Genomic DNA, 19,555 nt, shown 5'->3' on the forward strand with positions numbered 1-19,555 from the left:
AAGTAATGAAAGACTAACCTGGATCATGATTTTAACTGCAATGTGGCTATGCTGAAAATTTCACTTGTATTTATATTAGTACATGTTTAAATATCTGTGAAATGTTATAAACGTGTATCAACAAAACAGCCCTAAAATTTGCTACGAAGGAGTTTGTAACGTACACAATTATGAATTGTTGAATAAATTCGTTCCATCCACACCTTAATTAAAAGCGCAAGTTCACCATGACAGAATAGTCAACTGACAGTCAAAATATTTTCTCAACATGAGAGGAATAAAAAAAATTTTGCACAATCTGTTTGATTTTATTAAAATAGTCACCTTCAGAACTCTTAAATTAATTTAAAGTTGTTTGAGGTCATTAGTTTGTATTTCCTAGAAATGTTCAGAACAGTGAGTTTTCTTATAACAATATAAAAAAGTTTGGATTCTTTATTTTAAATGTCAGAAAAATCTTTTTCGAGTTTTCTCAACCCTGTTATTTTCTTCACGATTATGGCAGTTAGCTGTGTTCTAGACCGACTACCCTGCTGTGGTGTTAATCAGAGGAGAGAAGACCCTGCTGGGAGTTGTGGTAATTACACTGGGATAGTTCATCTCTTTCTGAACTCTCTCTAGGTCTTCATTTCTCCTAAGAGCCGCAATGATACCAATTAAAAATGGATGTTAATTATAAAAGTTTAAAATATTCTCTTTACAAGTGAATGTAATCTTTTCTACCAATGAAATAGATAGGTTTTTCTATTTCTGGAGCTCTTTTGTCCAGTTCTCTGAAGTTAAAAAATAATATGTTTCAGTATAACTATTTTTATAAAGGATAAATAAATGTTCCTTCATCCTGGGACATATTTTTCATTCTCATTTAGGCATATTTTAGACCCTAAAGCCGTTTCAGTTATTAATAAATATACCTCCTATTAAACTTTATGGCTTATAAAATTGGCATCCTGCTTACAAAAAGAGTGGGGTGTTTATTGAAGCTTTGAAAGCCAATCTTTATTTATAGAGAGTTACTAAACATCAACTAGCTGATGTTTTCCCAAGAATGACAAGTGCAAATATATTCTGATGTTAATGCATTTATGTAGTTATTGAAGTATTTCATCTAAACCTCTTTTTCATTGATATTAAAATTATAAAGTATATGGTATTGCAAATAAATGTGAAAAATATTTATTAATAAAACTGTCTCCAAAAATAATAAAATCAGCTTTAAAATCACAAATGTATTAGTAACATATGCTGGTCATAGATAATAGAGAAAATTGGCAGTAAAATTGTGCCTAGAGGATGTGAATAGGAACATTATAAGAAAATCTTGTGAATTTTATATGCTTAATTTAAATGTAAAGTAGTAATTCTAAAATTGGAACTACAATTTTTATTAGTTGTGTTCCCATTTAAATTTCATATTTTACTTTGCATAGAAAGTATTAAAATATCCAGAAAACATTCTCTAAAAGAATAAACACTTGTGACTTATAAGCACCAGATAAAATTCTAGCAATTATTCCATGAAATCTGGGACAAAGAAGCTAATTGAGTGTATTATTATAAAATTCTAGGGGGAGAAACAACAAGTTAAGCAGTACTGTCAAAGGTTTAGAATATCTCTACCCTTTTTAGGATTAATCTCTCTGGAAGCAGAAGATCTGAAGCAAAACATGAAAGAAGCAATCATATTTTAAGTGTTAGTGCATCGAAAGAGGTTGTCATTTCTCTAGTAACCATAGCATCTTTAAATATTAGACGATGAAAAACGTGAGGGTTTTAAATTTAGTCCTCCATCAAATTCTTCTAAAACACAGTTACATATTTTAAATATAATAGGTTAAAACATGACTCTATTGTTTAAAAATAATCTTATTTTACAAATTTCATATAATTGGTATAAATAAATAATGCCAAGTGTGGTATAATTTCTTAAAAATTTCTGATGTCCACATCTATTTAACTCTATGATGCCGTTTTGTTGATTCTGAGATTCTGCAGTTTTGAAATTCAGATTACTTAGTTCAGGTTTCTGAATGCATAGTTCAGATTTAGTTAAAACTGGATGAGTCATTGTCAATTTTTGAGTCATTTGAGTCCATTTGGCTAATTTTTACAATTTTTTTTTGGTAGAAATTGGGTCTTACCATATTGCCCAACCTGATCTCAAACTGCTGACCTCAAGTAATCCTCCTGCTCAGCCTTCCAACGCTCTAGGATTAAAAGTGTGAGCTTTTAGGAAGTTAGTTAATGTATTTGAGTCATAATTTTATCATCTAATATGTTATGGAAAAAAAATGATATGGCCAGATGTGGTGGCTCATGCCTGTAGTTACAGCCACTTGGAAGGCTGAGGTAAGAGGACCTCTTGAGCCTCGGAGGCGGAGGTTGCAGTGAGCTGATATTGCACCACTGCACTGGAACCTGAACAACAGAGTGAGACCCTGTCTCAAAAAAAGAAATAAAACAGGACAAGGCATGGTGGCTCATGCTTGTAATTCCAGCACTTTGGGAAGTTGAGGTGGACAGATCACCTGAGGTCAGGAGTTTGAGACCAGCCTGGCTAACATGACAAAACTCTGTCTCTATTAAAAATACAAAATAATAATAATAATAATCATAATAATAGCAGGGTGGGGTGGTACACACCTGTAATCCCAGCTACTTGGGAGGCTGAAACATGACAATTGCTTGAAGCCTAGAGGCAGTGAGCCTATATTGTACCACTGTAGTCAAGCCTGGGTGACAGGCAAGACCCTGTCTCAATAATAATAATAATATTTAGAGAAAGAAAAGAAAACATTTAAAATGATATAATTTAATTTAGGAATATAAATACATTTTTGTAATATATAATAACATTTAGAAGCCCTATAGATGCTTGTAATCTTGAATTTACTACATATTTTAGTGTTTGGTATCCTCAAGGGAAATTGAAAGTGTCTGTAAACAAACAAAGAAATCAATTATGTTATTTCATTGGAAAATAACTTGGAGAAATTATTTGGTAATCTGTGAACAAAACCTACATGGCAAGTTATGATCTAACTTTTACGCTTTGCAATATATGGCAAGATTTCCTATAGTGCCTTTTGACAAACTGCATGTTTAATTTCTAATCAGCTGCTATTTTCAAAATTCTAGTAATCAAAATCATACCATTTTGTGAAAGTGAATTTAGATTTATGAATTGTATCTTTACAAAGTGGTAATGTATAATTACAAATCTATTTTCTATAAATCTGTAAACTAAGCAAATGTATACTGTAATATTGATGAAGCTGTTCAATGTGCATTCTGCTCATATTAATAAGAAACAGTGAAGCATTTTCCCTGCAGATATGGTAATGGATAGGGAAAATTTTGCTAGAGAAAAGTTCCATTCAATGTGAATTGTAATCAATATGTGTTATAAATCCTGGAACTTTTCCAGGAAAGTATATGGTTGATCTTCATTGTTCAGAGATTCTATGTTTATGAAACAGTTGATCTTCATTATTCAGAGATTCTATGGTTATGAAATGAACGACTTTCTAAAGTTTATTTGTAATCTCAAAATGAATACTCTGCAACTTCTGTGGTCATTTTCAGATATATGCGGAAAGGTGAAAACCTTTGAGTCCCCCAATGCACGTATTCCCAGCTGAGGTCACACATGGAGATGCTCCAAATTCACATATTACCTCTTATCCTGCAAACAGTATGAGAGCTCTTATACTGCAAAGTCCTTAAGTGTTCTTTGTGTAGCCATATTGTTAGCATTTTTGTGCTTTTGTTGCTGATTTTATAGTTTAAAATAGCCCCCAAACATAATGCTGAAGTAATATCTAGTGCCTAACCACAAGCAGACTAATTCACCTTATAGAAACAAATATATGTTAGATGAGCTTTGTTAAGACATGAGTTATAGTAGAGTTGGCTTTGACTTTAATGCTATTTAATCAACAATCTATAGCAAATAAGGTGAGTTTATAGAGAGACACACATAAACAAGATTATTTATTGATAAGTTGACAAAAATGGGACTGGAGAAACCTAATCCTGTATTTTTCTTTGGAGCAATGGTTTGGTATTCATTAATTTACTGTTCTTGAAGACTATAAAATATACAAACTGAGAATAGTAATAATTGACTTCATTTTTCTCTCTGGATTATTTTTCACTCACAGAAAGACATTAGATTATTTTCTGGTATAAAATGAATTAATTCCATCTATTGTGCTTCTTAGTATTTACTCAAATAAGTTGAAAATGTATGTATGTACACACAAAAACATGCACATGAATACTATATAAGTACTATTTATAATTGCCAAAGTTTGGAATGAGCTAATATGTCCCTCAATAGTGAATGAATGAGCAAACTATGGTACCTCAAAACAATGAAATATTCATCAATATAACGAAATAAGCTGGCCAGGTGCAACGGCTCATGCTTGTAATACCAACATTTTGGGAGACCAAGGCAGAAGGATTGCTTAAGCCCAGGAGCTCGAAACCAGCCTGGGAAACAAAGTGAGACGCTATCTCTACAAAACATTAAAAAGGTAGCTGGGTATGGTGGCTGGGACCTGTAGTCCCAGCGACCCAGGAGGCTATGGCAGGACAATGTCTTGAGCCCAGGAGATTGAGGTTGCAGTGAGCCATGATCATGCCACTACATTTCAGCCTGTGGTACAGAGTGAAACCCTGCCTCAAAAAAAAGGAAGGAAAGAAGGAAATGAGGAAGGAAGGAAGGAAGGAAGGAAGGAGGGAGGGAGGGAAGGGAGAGAGGGAGGGAGGGAGGGAGGGAGGGAGAGAGGGAGGGAGGGAGGGAGGGAAAGAAAGAGAAAGAAAGAAAAAGAAAGAAAGAGAAAGAAAGAAAGAAAAAGAAAGAAAAAGAGAAAGAAAAAGAAAGGAAGGAAGGAAGAAGAAAGGGGGAGGGAGGGAGAAAAACAAAAAAAGAAAAAGAAAGAAAAAGAAAAAAGAAAGAAAAAGAAAGAAAGAAAGAAAGAAAGAAAGAAAAAGAAAGAGAAAGAAAGAAAGAAAGAAAAGAAAAGAAAAGAAAAGAAAAGAAAAGAAAAGAAAGAAAGGAGGAGGGAGGGAGTCTGTATGACGCTGTCAAGGCAGTGTCATATAGACTGATATATGACATAGAATACATGTCATTATACATCTGTCAAACCCACAGAATGTACAACACCAACAGTGACTCATAATGTAAACTACGAGCTTTAATTAAAAATAGCGGATCAACATTGGTTCATTAATTATAATTATACCACAGTAACTCAACATGTTAATAACAGGAGTAACTGGGGGTACTAGTCAGAAGTTTTAACTTTCTGTTCAATCTTTCCATGAAACCAAAACTTCAAAAAAATAGCCTACTATTTAAAATTTGATTAGTTAAGCTTTTTAAGCTCAAATCAAATAAACTAAGTTTACCTAGTTTAGCAAAAATAAAATAGATAATTTAGAGAAATAAGTATTCATAAGAAACAAACTTTGAGGCACCCTAAAATGATACCCAAAACTGTAATACAGAATTGTCCCAACATTCATAGGTACAAACACTGTACTTTTTATACCCAACAGAGTTGCCTTTTGATATTGAATGCTATAACAAATGCCAACCCTCATACAAACTCTGCAAACTTCAAGTTGATGCTACAGTCACTACCCACAAATAGGGGTTTCTGCCTGGACTACTTTTTTGTGTTCTTACCCCCTGACTGAAAGTTTATGACCTGCTAATAAAATCAATTGTGACATGGTTGGGTTCCTGTACCCTTGCCTTTAAGGGGACTTTGCCTCCAACAAAAGATGTTTAAGACAAGAATTGTCCATGCAAAAGGTGGTTCAGATTCTGACAAACCAAAAAAAAAAAAAAAAAAAATTAAAAAAAGAAAGTGTTAATAGAAGAGAAAAGATTATTAAGATATTGGCAAAACCACATTTTATCCAATGTAAAAAATAGTAATTGTTGAGCAAGTAAAAATCGTCATGCTTTGGAAAACTCAGATCCAAATTAGGATTTGATACCAATTTATTTTTTAGATGACACCATAAAGCCTGATTGATGCTTAGGAGATTACTATTTTATTAATACTGATCTGGACAATTTCCTCTTTTACCCTCTATTTTAACAAGCAGGCTACTTTAAAGAGTATTTCATCAGTGCTAGGCTGCATCCAACTACAACTTGCATTTAGGTTTATTGCAATCGCTCTTTTTTGTTAAATATATATTTTATTGCATTTTAGGTTTTGGGGTACATGTGAAGAACTTGCAAGACTGCTGCATAGGTACATACATGGCAGTCGTTCTTATGTTACCAATGCCTTCTTCATTTTTTTCTATTTTAAATTTTATTTCAGCTTCTGACAAAACTGCAATTACTTACAATGTTGAGAATTCCTACCTTGAAACTCTCTACCTCTTTTCTTCCATGAAATCATTATCTATTTTCACCAGTTACTTTGACTGTTCCTGAGCAATTTAAGAAGCTCTGAAATTTAGATGATCATGAGTGTTTTTAAAATCTGTATCCACTCCTCTATGTGAACTCATCTAAACCCATTGCTTCAAAAGTGACTCATAGACTCCTAATTCTCTGTATTTCATCTTGCTGGGGTACAGACCTAAATTTGGGTAATGCGTATAGAAGTATCTGCTAGTACCCATGTTCCTCCTTAGTTAACACATTCTACAGGTTAAGTCTATTTTTCCACTTAAACTTCTTTTCTAAATTAAAGACGTTGTGACCCCAGGGATAGGTTAAAACGTGGACATCGTCCTAAAATTCGCATTTGCATTTGCTCATCACAGCCAACCTGTTTCCCAGTTCTATACATTCTGCCCCCAAATGGTATGCCATTACCCTCTTTTTAAGACTCCCAATATTTTAGTTAGACCCTATTTTTTTCACCAAAACAATTGCATTTTAATACATTCCTTACTCTTTTGCTCTCGCCAGTGGCTTCCCTCACAAATAGTGTCTCAACTGTTTGTATTTCCCTACAGGTGCCATCTTTCTTTACAATTCAGTAACAAGTCAATAAGTAGGGCGATGGATAAAAAAGATATATGACTGGAATTAGATGAATTTGAGGATGAATCCTATCTCTCCATGTTATCTTTAGTTGGAGCAAGGTTATTTCTCTGTGTTTCAGTTTCCTAATTTGTAAAATGGGCATATATCTAATGATGTTATGATGTGTTATAGTCAAAGAGTTTGGTACACACTGTTCAATAAGTTTATTTTTATCTGGGCCCTCCACCGACCTCTTACAGGCCACTCTTATTCATTCGATTATAAATTCATGAGTACGCACTATGTGTCAGACTTCACTAAAAAGGGGAAGTGTGCACGTTTCTATATGTCCTTTGATTGTTTTTTTCTCTTTATCTTTCTACTTTTGACACATCTGGTTCAAATGTTTTTGCCATCCGATCTGTCTGAAAGCTTACATTTGCAGGCTTATTGAGGAATGTCACACACATTGTCTTCCTCCCAAAGTTAAGAAAAGTTATTCAGATTAGTTTTAGTCCAGCTTGTATGTACATTAAGTATGATATGCATTACTTAATTTCAATTTATTTATTTGTTCTTACTATTAGATAATGAACTCTTGGAATACAGAGCCCATAACTCATCACTTTTTAGCTACCCACCAAAAAAAGGATATAATAAACAATTTAATAAGAAAATATTCTCTCAGATCTTTTAAATCATATACTTATATTTCTCTACCCATATCTACTAAAACCATTTTTAAAATATTGAAGATAAAAAACTATAAAAATCATTCTTAAAATTTCTTTGAGCAGAAAAGGCATTTGCATGAAAAAATTAAATTGCAAATAAATAGAGTCCCTGCAAAGGATATGAACTCATTCCTTTGTATGGCTGCATAGTATTCCATGGTATATATGTATTACATTTTCTTTATTCAGTTCATCATTGATTCACATTTGGGTTGGTTCCATGTCTTTGCTATTGTGAATAGTGCTTTAATAAACATACATATGCACATATCTTTATAAAAGAATGATGTATATTCCTTTGGATATATACCCAGTAATGGGATTGCTGGATCAAATGGTATTTCTTGTTCTAGATCCTTGAAGAAAGGCCACACTGTCTTCCACAATGGTTGAACTAATTTACATTTCAACCAACAGTGTAAAAGCATTCCTATTTCTCCATAGCCCTCCAGCATCCCTTGTTTTTTGACTTTTTAATAATCGCCATTCTGAATGGCATAAGATGGTATCTAATTGTGGTTTTTATTTGCATTTCTCTAGTTATCAGTGCTGTTGAGCTTTCTTTATATGCTTGTTGGCTACATATATGTCTGTTTTTGAAGTGGATCTGTTCATATCCATTGCCCACTTTTTGATAGGGTTGCTTATTTTTTTCTTGTAAATTTGTTTAAGTTCCTTGTAAATACTGGATATTAGGCGTTTGTCAGATGGTGAGATCACAAAAATTTTCTCTCATTCTGTAGGTTATATGTTCACTTTGATGATAGTTTCTTTTGCTGTGCAGAAGCTCTTCCATTTAATTAAATCCCATTTGTCAATTTTAGATTTTGTTATAATTGCTTTTGGTGTTTTAGTCATGAAGTCTTTGTCTATGCCTATGTCCTGAATGGCATCACCTCAATTCTTCTAGGGTTTTTTTTTTATGGTATGGGGTTTTACATTTAAGTCTATCATTCACCTTGAGTTAATGTTTTTAAAAGGTGTAAGGAAGGAATGTAGTTTCACTTTTCTCCATATGGCTAGCCAGTTTTCTTAGCATCGTTTATTAAATAGGGAATCCTTTCCTCGTTGCTTGTTTTTGTCATGTTTGTTGAAGATCAGATGGTTGTAGTTGTAGATTTATGATCTTATTTCTGAGTTCTCTGTTTTGTTCCATTGGTATATGTGTCTGTTTTTGTACCAGTACCATGTTGTTTTGGTTACTGTAGTCTTGTGGTATAGTTTGAAGTCTGGTAGCATGATGCATCCATCTTTGTTCTTTTTGCTTAACATTGTTTGGTTATACAAAGTCTTTCTTGGTTTCATATGAATTTTAAAGTAGTTTTTTCTAATTTCATGAAGAATATCAATGGTAGTTTGATGGGAATAGCATTGAATCTATAAATTACTTTGGGCAGTATAGTCATTCTCATGATACTGATTCCTCCTATCCATGAGGATGGAATTCTTTTCCATGTGTGTGTCCTCTCATATTCCCTTGAGAAGTGGTTTGTAGTTCTCCTTGAAAGTCTCTACATGTCCCTTGTTAGCTGTAATCCTAGTAATTTGATTCTCTTTGTAGCAATTGTGAATGAGAGTTCATTCATTATGTGGCTCTCTGCTTGTCTATCGTTGGTGTATAGGAATGTTTGTGATTTTTTTTTTACATTAATTTTGTATTTGAGACTTTGCTGAAGTTGCTTACCAGCTTAGAAAATCTTTGGGCTGAGACTATTGGGTTTTACAAATATAGGATCATGTCTTTTGCAAACAGAGATAATCTGATTTTCTCTCTTCCTATTTAAATTTCTTTCTTTCTTTCACTTGACTGATTGCCCTGGCCAGAACTTCCAATAATATGTTGAATAGGAGTGGTGAGAGGGAACACCCTTGTCTTGTGCCAGCTTTCAAAAGGAATTCTTCCAGCTTTTGCCCCTTCAGTATGATAGTGGCTGTGGGTTTGTCATAAATAGCTCTTATTATTTTGAGATATTTTCCATCAATACCTAGTTTATTGTGAGTTTTTATTATGAAGGGATGTTGAATTTTATCAGAGGCCTTTTCAGCATCTGTTCAGAATATAATGTGATTTTTGTCATTGGTTCCGTTTATGTGATGGATTATGCTTATTGATTTGTGTATGTTGAACCAGTCTTGTATCTTGGGAATGAAGTCAACTTGATCATGGTGGATAAGCTTTTTGATGTAGTGCTGGATTTGGTTTGCCAGTATTTTATTGAGGATTTTCACATCCATGTTCATCAGGGGTATTGGCTTGAAGTTTCCTTTATTTGTTGTGTCTCTGCCAGGTTTTGGTATCAGGGTGATCCTGGCCAAAAATATGTAATGCTTCATGAATTTGCATGTCATCTTTACACAGGGGTTATACTAATCTTCTCTGTATCATCTCAATTTTAGTATATGTACTGCTGAAGGAAGCACTCAAATTTTATTTTTTTAGTTGTTTTATCTTTGAGAAAAAAATTATTTCACTTCTCCCAATGAATAGTTCTTTATTTCAAGATACACTGCAGTCCATTATTGTCAACACTTCAATCTTACCAGCCATTGCTTTCTTCAAGTGGCATAATTTGTTATCCTGTAAGTGCAAGGTCACTTATGTTCATCCAGTTGTATATATGTTTCCATATATGGATTCAATAATTGTTAAATTAAGTTTAACCTAAAGCTACCTCCTTGTAAGTTCAGCTTAAAAGTTCCTTCATACATAGTGAACTGTGACCTTAAGTGAATGTTTAAACAGCCTGTAACCTATTCTTGTACAAATCACCAAGTTTCAGCCAAGGTGATGAACTGTTCAGAGTTAGCATAAGACAAGTGCCAGGCTGTAACCAATCCAACTGTTTCTCTCCTCACTTCCATCATCTGTAAGAGTGGTGTGGCCTTGGTGCACAATTCATAAATTGTACTTTCCTCAGTTAAACTCTGTTAAGTTTAATCTGTCCAAAAATTCTCTTTCATATAACACATTCCCTAAAAGGAAAAATTCTATGTCTAGATTTATATTTCAAATTTACAAGAATAATTTTACTCATTAACACCACTGAAATTTATTTTTGTTTCTATTATCTTTATGGTATGTTGCACTCATATTTTGCTGAATGTATGTGGCATCATCAATCTGAAAATGATACTTTTGACTCCCTTTCACTGCTTATGTCAGAGGCATTTGAACCAGAGCAACTCCATCTTGAATAGGAGCTGGGTAAAATATGGCTGAACCTAAGGGCTGCATTCCCAGATAGTTAGACATTCTAAGTCACAGGATAAGACAGGAGATTGGCACAAGATACAGGTCATAAAGACCTTGCTGATAAAACAGTTTGCACTAAAGAAGCCGGGTAAAACTCATCAAAACCAAGATGTCCACAAGAGTGACCTTAGGTCATCCTCACAGCTACACTCCCACCATCACCATGACAGTTTATAAATATCATGGTAGCATCAAGCAGTTACCCTATATGGTCTAAAAAGGAGAAGCATGAATATGCATACATCGTTTAGCATGTAATCAAGAAATAACCAGAAAAATAGGCAACCAGCAGCCCTTGCGGCTTCTCTGCCTATGGAGCAGTCATTCTTTGGTTTTTACTTTCTTAATAAACTTGCTTTCACTTTACTTGGACTCACCCTGGATCCTTTCTTGTGCGAGATCCAAGAGCCCTCTCTTGGGGTCTGGAGCGCGACCCCTTTCCTGTAACACATGTATCAAAACAATTTCCTATTCATTAAGTTTTAACGTTTGGTTGTAGTAATTTTAGTACAAATATCCAGGAACAAATTCTCAGTTGAATATATCTGAGAGAAAAATTGTCCAATGATCAAATATCTTAAAGCTCTTAGAAGATGAAGTATCACTGTAGTTCAAACACATATAAAGTTTTAGTATTTCTTGTAAGGATATGTTCTTCCAGTGTAACTATAACTCGAGTTGGTAATATATGATTTATACTTTAACTGGAAAATATGAGAATTGTATTTTTTATTATATAAATTTCAATAATTTTACATTTTGAGTATATTCAAATATTAAAAGAATTAAATTGGAATTCTGTTTGCACATTAAAAGTGGAGATAGCTGGGTACGGTGGCTTATGCCTGTAATCCCAGCACATGGGTGAGGCCGAGGTGGGCAGATCACCTGAGGTCAGGAGTTCAAGAGCAACCTGACCAGCATAGAGAAATCCCATCTCTACTAAAAATACAAAATTAGCCAGGCAAAGTGGTCCATGCCTCTAATCCAAGCTACTTGGGAGGCTGAGGCAGGAGAATTGCTTGAACCCAGGAGACGGAGGTTGCGGTGAGCTGAGATTACGCCATTGCACTCCAGCCTGGGTAACAAGAGCAAAACTCTGTCTCAAAAAAAAAAAAAAAATTAAAAAATAAAATAAAAGTGGAGATAATTTTATAAATAATATATGTCATTATTTATAAGTGAGACTGGACTATACAGAGTGGGGTTCCAAACACATCACTCAAAATATGACTGTTGGTGTCCAGAATATGTCACCCTAAAAATTGCTTCTCAGACATATTGATTATTTTGAGCTGGTTACTCTCAGAAACAGACACAGAAGTAGCTCTGAAAATCTGTCCTTCTGTAAGAGAAATTTACATCTATAAAGAAAATTTCTGTTTGTGTGTCTTCCTCTCTGCACCAGGAATTGAGAGAGGACTTGAAGAAAGCATGGACTTAAATCTGCATAACAAACCATGCCTTCCTTAAGGTGATTTTCCTTATCATTTCATCTTAACCACACCTTTCCCTGCACACTTTTTTTTTTCTTTGAGATAATGATGATATGTAAGTCTGAAGTGTAAAAGTATTTTTTGAGATATACTTTGAAAAATTACTCACGTTCTGGTGTCTCCCATATATATATACAAAACTATAAATGTTAATAAATGTCTGTTTGTTTTTGCATGTTAATTTTTGTGTGTGTGGTTCTTTTTTTTTTTTTTTTTTTTCAGAAAGCCCAGTATAAAACTATGAAAGGTAAAGAAAAAATAATTTTTCCCGTGTACAGACATGAGTTGCAATATCCCTTAGCTATCTGCTACTGTTAGTGATGATAATATTTGGGCTATTTGTCTAAATAACATACCCATGCCACTTGTTTAACTGATGCCAGAACCAGAAATAGATCCTCAGATTTAACTTTTATTCTATTTTTTGTTCACGACATCATTGCGCTCTCTTATGTTTTAAAGTACCATAATACAACCTATCATTTAGTTGCTAGTATGTACTTTGCTTTGATTTACAGAATTACTAAATTCTAAAACAATGCTTTTTTCAGTTTTTCTCGTTAGAAATAGTATGATGATACTGCTTGTTTTATAAGAATGTAGTCTTAGTCTTAATTGTATTAAGATAACATTTTAATTAGAAAAGTTTATTTTATCAAATCTTAATCTAAAAGAGTAAAATGTTTATATAAAGAGCATAGCTTTAATTTTTGTTATTTCACTAAATCAAATTATTATTGTAGGTAGCTGGTGAGATATGAACAGGGCAGGAGAGGGCTCCCCTGCTCCACACACACCCAGCATGTTAGGTCCTCAGGCAGTTAACTGTCTCTCTAAAATAATAATTTGTCACAGCCAGCACTAGGGAAAGGCAGCCTCCCAATAGATGGAAAACACCTGAAACTGGTGATCAGCACTTCCTGATAAGATCCCAGGAGTTGGGTAAGCGGGCTCAAGCATGTGCATTAAGATGCAAAATGACGGAATTCAACTTGTATATGAACTCCCAGGGATATCTGATAGGTGAGGGAAGAATGCCTCAGGTAAGCATACCGAAAATTCCAGTAAACCTTACACTGCCTCCCTTCCCCCGTGCTCATGGGCCACTGTGCATGGGTGCATCCCATCCAAAGGGAAGAATCAGGGCACAGGGGATGCAAGACCCTGAAATATGCCAACATAGAAAACCCCAAGTCAAAGGGCAAGTTGTGCACTTGTCTTTTAACGCATCTGCTTAGCCCTCTTCCAAGTGTGCTTTGCTTTCTTTTGTTCCTGCTCTAAAGCTTTTAAATAAACTTTCACTTTTGCTCTAAAACTGGCCTCAGTCTCTGCTTCTGCCTTAGGCCCCTCAGTCATAAGGGGCTGAGGTTGCTGCAGACCCATATGGATTTGCCACCAGTAGCATACTTTGGTGCCATGTGACTCAGATATGTTCTGCTACTAACAAAATGTTGTCAAATGATACTCAAAAATCTTTTCTTTGCCATCGATTAGTTAGTCATCTGGTTTTGATTGCCTTATAAGAAATTTCAGATATTTTAGTTTTCTTCACATTAAAAATGATTTCAATTGAGAGGCCATTAGTCTGAGGCAGTTCCCATGCCTTGAATGCCTACATAAGCAAGCTGAAGCCCAATGTGAAGATTGAAATGAAACGTAAGCTAAACCTGTCAAAACTGCCAGTTATCCTCTAAGGACATTTCACAGAATTGTACCTAAAATAAACAAATGCCTGGCTGTAGCCAATCAAGTAATTTCTTTACTTCGTGTCTACATTCAGCCTATAAAACGTCACTGCTCATGCTGCTAAAGTGGAGCTTTCTTAACCGCCTCTGGTCATGAGGACTGTCTGATCCATAAATTGTTCTTTGCTCAGTTAAACCCTGTTAAATTAATATGTCTAACTTTTTTTTTTAACGTATTTGTTCCTTCCTATAAATAAATTAGAGAGTTTTAAAAATATATTTTAATGATATGCTTTGCAACCAGTACTTATGATTTTTCCATACTTAGAATGGGAAGAACAAAAAACTCGCATACATTTTATCCTTGTTCAAGGAAACTTCAGTAATATACCAAATAATACTGTATTTTCTCTGTGTGACATGTATATAGGGACTTATAGGCCGGGACGTTTTCAGGAATACTGTAAAAATAACTCCTATATTTTTCTTCTTTAATTTTAGCTGTTGATCATTTTTTAAAATAATATGCATTGACCGAATAACTCTGAGTTAGATATGCTGACTGAAATTCCACTAAAATATTTGTACAAGTTTGATTAACTAGGTAACTAATGAGTAGCTGCTTCCATGTCTTCTCCGAGTTATAAAGATATTAAATACATTGTGAATTTAAAGTTCCCAAAGGAATATGGTAAAATTTGGAATCTCAAAATCAGTTTGAAAGCTAATATCTTTGTCCTGAACAGCTTGTGTTTAAAATTGTATTCTGGTTTTTCAATGCCTTTTAAACTGGTTTTAGAGTTCATATGTCATTTGTGTACTTTGTATTTTGGAACTTTTCTGTCCTCATTATTAAGAATATTCTCTTTTATCTCTCTCATCCTACTTTCCTACTGGAAATTTTTATTTTTAAACAAAGCTTTTGTGGTCTTTATGGTGGTCACTTTCCATCCTCTCCTAACCCCAATCCCTATAATTTTCTTTGGAAAATAGTATAACCAGTAAATAAATTATAACTTGTTTTATATCTTCAAAGTCTTGAAAGTCTTACCTAATATAAAGAGAGAGAAACAAATTGATTACTACAGTTAAATTGGTAATTAACAGGATCTCAAGAATGTTGTTTCATATTTTTATACTATTAACAGAAAAGCTCAGTTTCAACAGTCTTTGAATTAAAGGATGCAATAGATCAAGGGCATTGATCTATTTTATTCTTTAACACTAGGTTGAGGCTCTGGGTGGGGTATGGTTAATTTCAGGAGATGGCAACATGCCAGCTCCATTCACTAACCTGAGGTTGTTGGTCCAGGGGCCACATAACCAGCTCATCTGAACCAGTATCACTCTATATAATGAGACAAATAAGTAGGAAATGACAAAATATTTTTAAATTCTGGAGGCTTGAACTGTGATATATATATATTTAAAACATTTATATACATCTATACAGACACAGACATAGGTGTATTCCACATATATTTCATTATATATCTATATATTCCATTATGTGTGTGTATATATTTATATAAAGGAAATTATCTGAGTATAATTACCTTCTTATACTATTTAACGATATCTTTTCTACTTCCTAGATCAGAAGGTGTATTCATTTGCTAGGGCTCCCATGACAAAATACAACAGTAAGAGTGGCTTAAGCAATATATACTGGAAGCTAGAAGTCCAAGTTCAAGGCAGTTTTATTCTGATGCCTCTCTTCTGGGCTTCCAGATAACTATCTTTTTGAATGTTCACACAGGCTCTTCCCTCTATGTCTGTGCATCCTTGATGATCCTTTGTGTGCTCAAATTTCCTCTTATAAAGGGCACCAGTCAGATTGGACAAGCATCCTAAATGGCCTCATTTTAATCTAATCACCCCATGAAAGACCTTCTCACGAAATAGAGTAAAACAGAGAGGTACCTCGGGTTAGCCCTGAAATACAAGAATTTCTGGGGTAATTCAAAAAGCATTGAGGTTGAAACCGGAATGTCTGAAGAAAATAACTTCATTGCATGTATTAAATAAGACAACAGGCCCCTGCTTCCTCACCTATTATATGGAAATAATAATATCTATCTTAAGGTAATTATTATATGATGATATCTATATATCTATACATAGAATCTACCAAACTACCTTATCTGTGTTAATAATACATTTATTGAATGTGCATATTATATCATAGTCAATGTATATAATTTTTACACCCTAAGTTTAAGGAAATAATTTGATAGAAAATACAAAATTTAAGAAAAGTGTCTTCACTTTGCCCTTGCAAGTAACACATTTTTTGTGAAGAACATATTTGAGCATAATATATTAAATGTGTTCTAAAATTCTGATAGCATTTTTAAACTGCTCCAATGTAAACACTCCAGTTTTATTTAGCCCTCCATAAAGCTTTTGTTCATGCATCATTGATTTATGGACACTTGTCACAAACAGGATAGGCCCATATGTTAAAAGCACTTGCCATTTTTTGTGACTGCCCTCAATCAGTTTTAGCAGATTAATGATTGTAGTAATCTGCCATCCTGATTTTTGACTACAAGGTTTTAACTATCCCACTATTTCAGCTTTGTCTCTTAATCCAAATCATTAATCTCTTTAGGACTGATTACAGCCTCTTTTTACACATATTGATCTGCATTCAAGTTGTATGTCTTCTATAACATTCATTTTCTATAATGTATATTCAGAGCAAAGTATTTCTATTAATTGATGTGTTGATGTATTGTTATATTGCTTCACTTCAAATATCTCACCCCCGCCCTGCACATTTCAATTTCACTATTTTAAATGTTTTAAGCTCTTATAGGTCTTTGTAATGTCCTTCCGTATAAGATCAAGTACAGCCAGTTGACTGTATTTTCTAGTTCAAATTAAAACACCATTTGTTCAGCTTGACTTATGCTTAGTGACAGCTCTGTGCATTTTTCACTGTGATGTGAATACATGAAGGACACAACCTAGAAACTTAGTGCATTATACTCCATCTGCACGGTGAGGTAAATGTGACTGGGGTAATATTGCCACCTAAGTTTTTATTTCTTTTTTCATCAAAGCTGTTATCATGCCAGGGACAAAATAAATAATACCCAATATCTGGCTTTTATTAGTTTCTGTCTTTGTTAAATGTGAATGACGTGAATGGCAATAAGGAAGGCTATAAAGAAGTCATAAATAAAACATTAGCACATTTTTGTAATAACGCAGGTGTAAATGTCACTAATGAAGTAAGAATAAATATGTGATGTTAATTACTCTGGTTTGCCTAACTATGAAATGTGAAAGGAAATGTAGTGCTTGACAAGAATGAAAACAGGAAAATGGAATATATTGTTTTTATTTCCCTAGGAAATACTAAATTTTTGTTTACTTGCAAAACAAAGAGTTTATACTGCAGAGTGAGTCATAGATTGAATCTGTTTTATAGAGTAGTATTCTAAACACATGAAGTTACATATGGCTGTTACACCAGCTGGCCCTAAACAGAGACATATGTGTGTGTGTGTGTGTGTGTGTGTTCTCATGCATGCACGCTTTCATATACTTGCATATGTACGTGTATATATGTATATGCTGTTTTTATGTATGCATATACTGTCTACATATACACACATTGCTTTTGCATATACATAAATGCACACACATATACATTTACACATAAGGGCTATATCATAAAGTACATTTTTCTATCATCTATTTCTTCAGGGTAAGATCGTCAGCACATCATACTTCACGAGTGCTTCATCATCCCTTGTTCTACAAACTCTTTCTGCTGTGGACCAATTGCCGTTTTATAATGTGCCAAGAAACGGAAAAGCTAAGTGTGTTAGAATTATATTTAGCCAAGTGTAAGAAAGCCAGAAATTAAGATAAAAAATGAACTTATAAGTTCATAAACTTTAACAATAATTTTTAAAAGTTCATTGTTTTGAAATGATTTGTTTCTTCATTTTTTATGTCCTAAAACAGGAAAAAAATGTGTTGTTGAAGTTCATGGCTCAGTTTTGGACATCTCATTACTTTTGTTCGTATGAGTTGAAGAGATAGATTGTTATACTAATCACCTCACCATTGGATAGAATCAACAAGACAGAGCTCAGATTTTCATGATTTCTGCAAGAATTAGCTCTAATAATCATTCACTCTTCTCTGCTTATTGAATGCCATTGCATGCAGAAAAAAAAATTCATACATCTCACTCTGCATGCTTTACACTTATGCTCTGTCTTATATACAAAAGTAGCAATGATTAAACTGGTTTAGCCTATATGTAATTGAAAGTCCTCATTTTACAGACAACTAATCTTTGTATCAGAGAGAATAATTGACTCTCCAATTTCACATAGCCATAAATTTCAAAATCAGAATTCAAATTGGAATTCAACAGTTCATTTTGCACCTAAGCTTCAATACTGTTTTGTTCCAAAAGCTTCTGTCCAGCTTACTCTGATGTGATTTGTCAACACATCTATTTGGATGGTATAAACACATTTTACCTTAAATTAATCTGTCTTTAAGAGCATCTAGAACATTAGCACAGGTCACCTTAACTGAGTGGCAATATTTATTGTTTCCTTTTTTGAAATGTTTATTTGCCATATTTCAGAAAAAACAAATCTTATTTTTAAAAATAAATGTTTGCCATAATTGAACTGAGAACAAATTATGCTTTCTTTTTTCTTTCTTTCTTTTTTTCTTTTTCTAAGATGGTGTCTCACTCTGTCACCAAGGCTGGATGCAATGGCACAATCTCAGCTCACTGCAACCTCCACCTCCCAGGTTTAAGCAAGTAGTCTGCCTCAACCTCCGGAGTAGCTGTCACTACAGGTGCACGCCACCACACCTGACTAATTTTTGTATTTTTAGTAGAGATAGAGTTTCACTGTCTTGGCAGGCTGGTCTTAAACTTCTGACCTCATGATCCACCTGCTTAGGCCTACCAAAGTGCTGGGATTACAGGTGTGAGTCACTGCAACCAGCCAAATTATGCTTTCTAAAGTAAATCTTTGTTAGAGTAAATGAAATGTGTTTCTTCATTATTTATTAATTTTTTGTGCTGAAAAATTTAAATCATACTGCCTATATGTCTAATTAAATTATTTTAAACATTAAGCAAGATTAACATCATTGGGAATAATAAAATAGCTATTATGAAAACCAGCATGACTCACATAAAAACTACTAAGATTAGAGGATTTGATTAACTTACTGAAAAAAGAGCAAGATATATGGCCCATAGTTAGCTGGAAATTATTTTGAAAATCCTATGCACAATTGTAACAGAAATCCATGAAATTACTTAGAAGTACAATTCACAAGAGGGAAGAACTATATAAATGAAACTGTTAAAATACAATGAAATGGCT

The 19,555-nt window shown here is 33.8% G+C and overlaps 1 non-coding gene across 1 annotated transcript; it reads right to left on the reverse strand.

Moving 5' to 3' along the window:
* Positions 1–10,057: 10,057 nt before the first annotated feature.
* Positions 10,058–10,164, reverse strand: LOC116552476. The gene has a single exon (XR_004269406.1). It is a non-coding gene; the product is annotated as a U6 spliceosomal RNA (small nuclear RNA).
* Positions 10,165–19,555: the final 9,391 nt, after the last annotated feature.

Source organism: Sapajus apella, unplaced genomic scaffold (genome assembly GCF_009761245.1).
Source record: "Sapajus apella isolate SASKATOON/1434 unplaced genomic scaffold, GSC_monkey_1.0 scaffold11, whole genome shotgun sequence".
NCBI classification, from domain to species: Eukaryota; Metazoa; Chordata; class Mammalia; order Primates; family Cebidae; genus Sapajus; species Sapajus apella.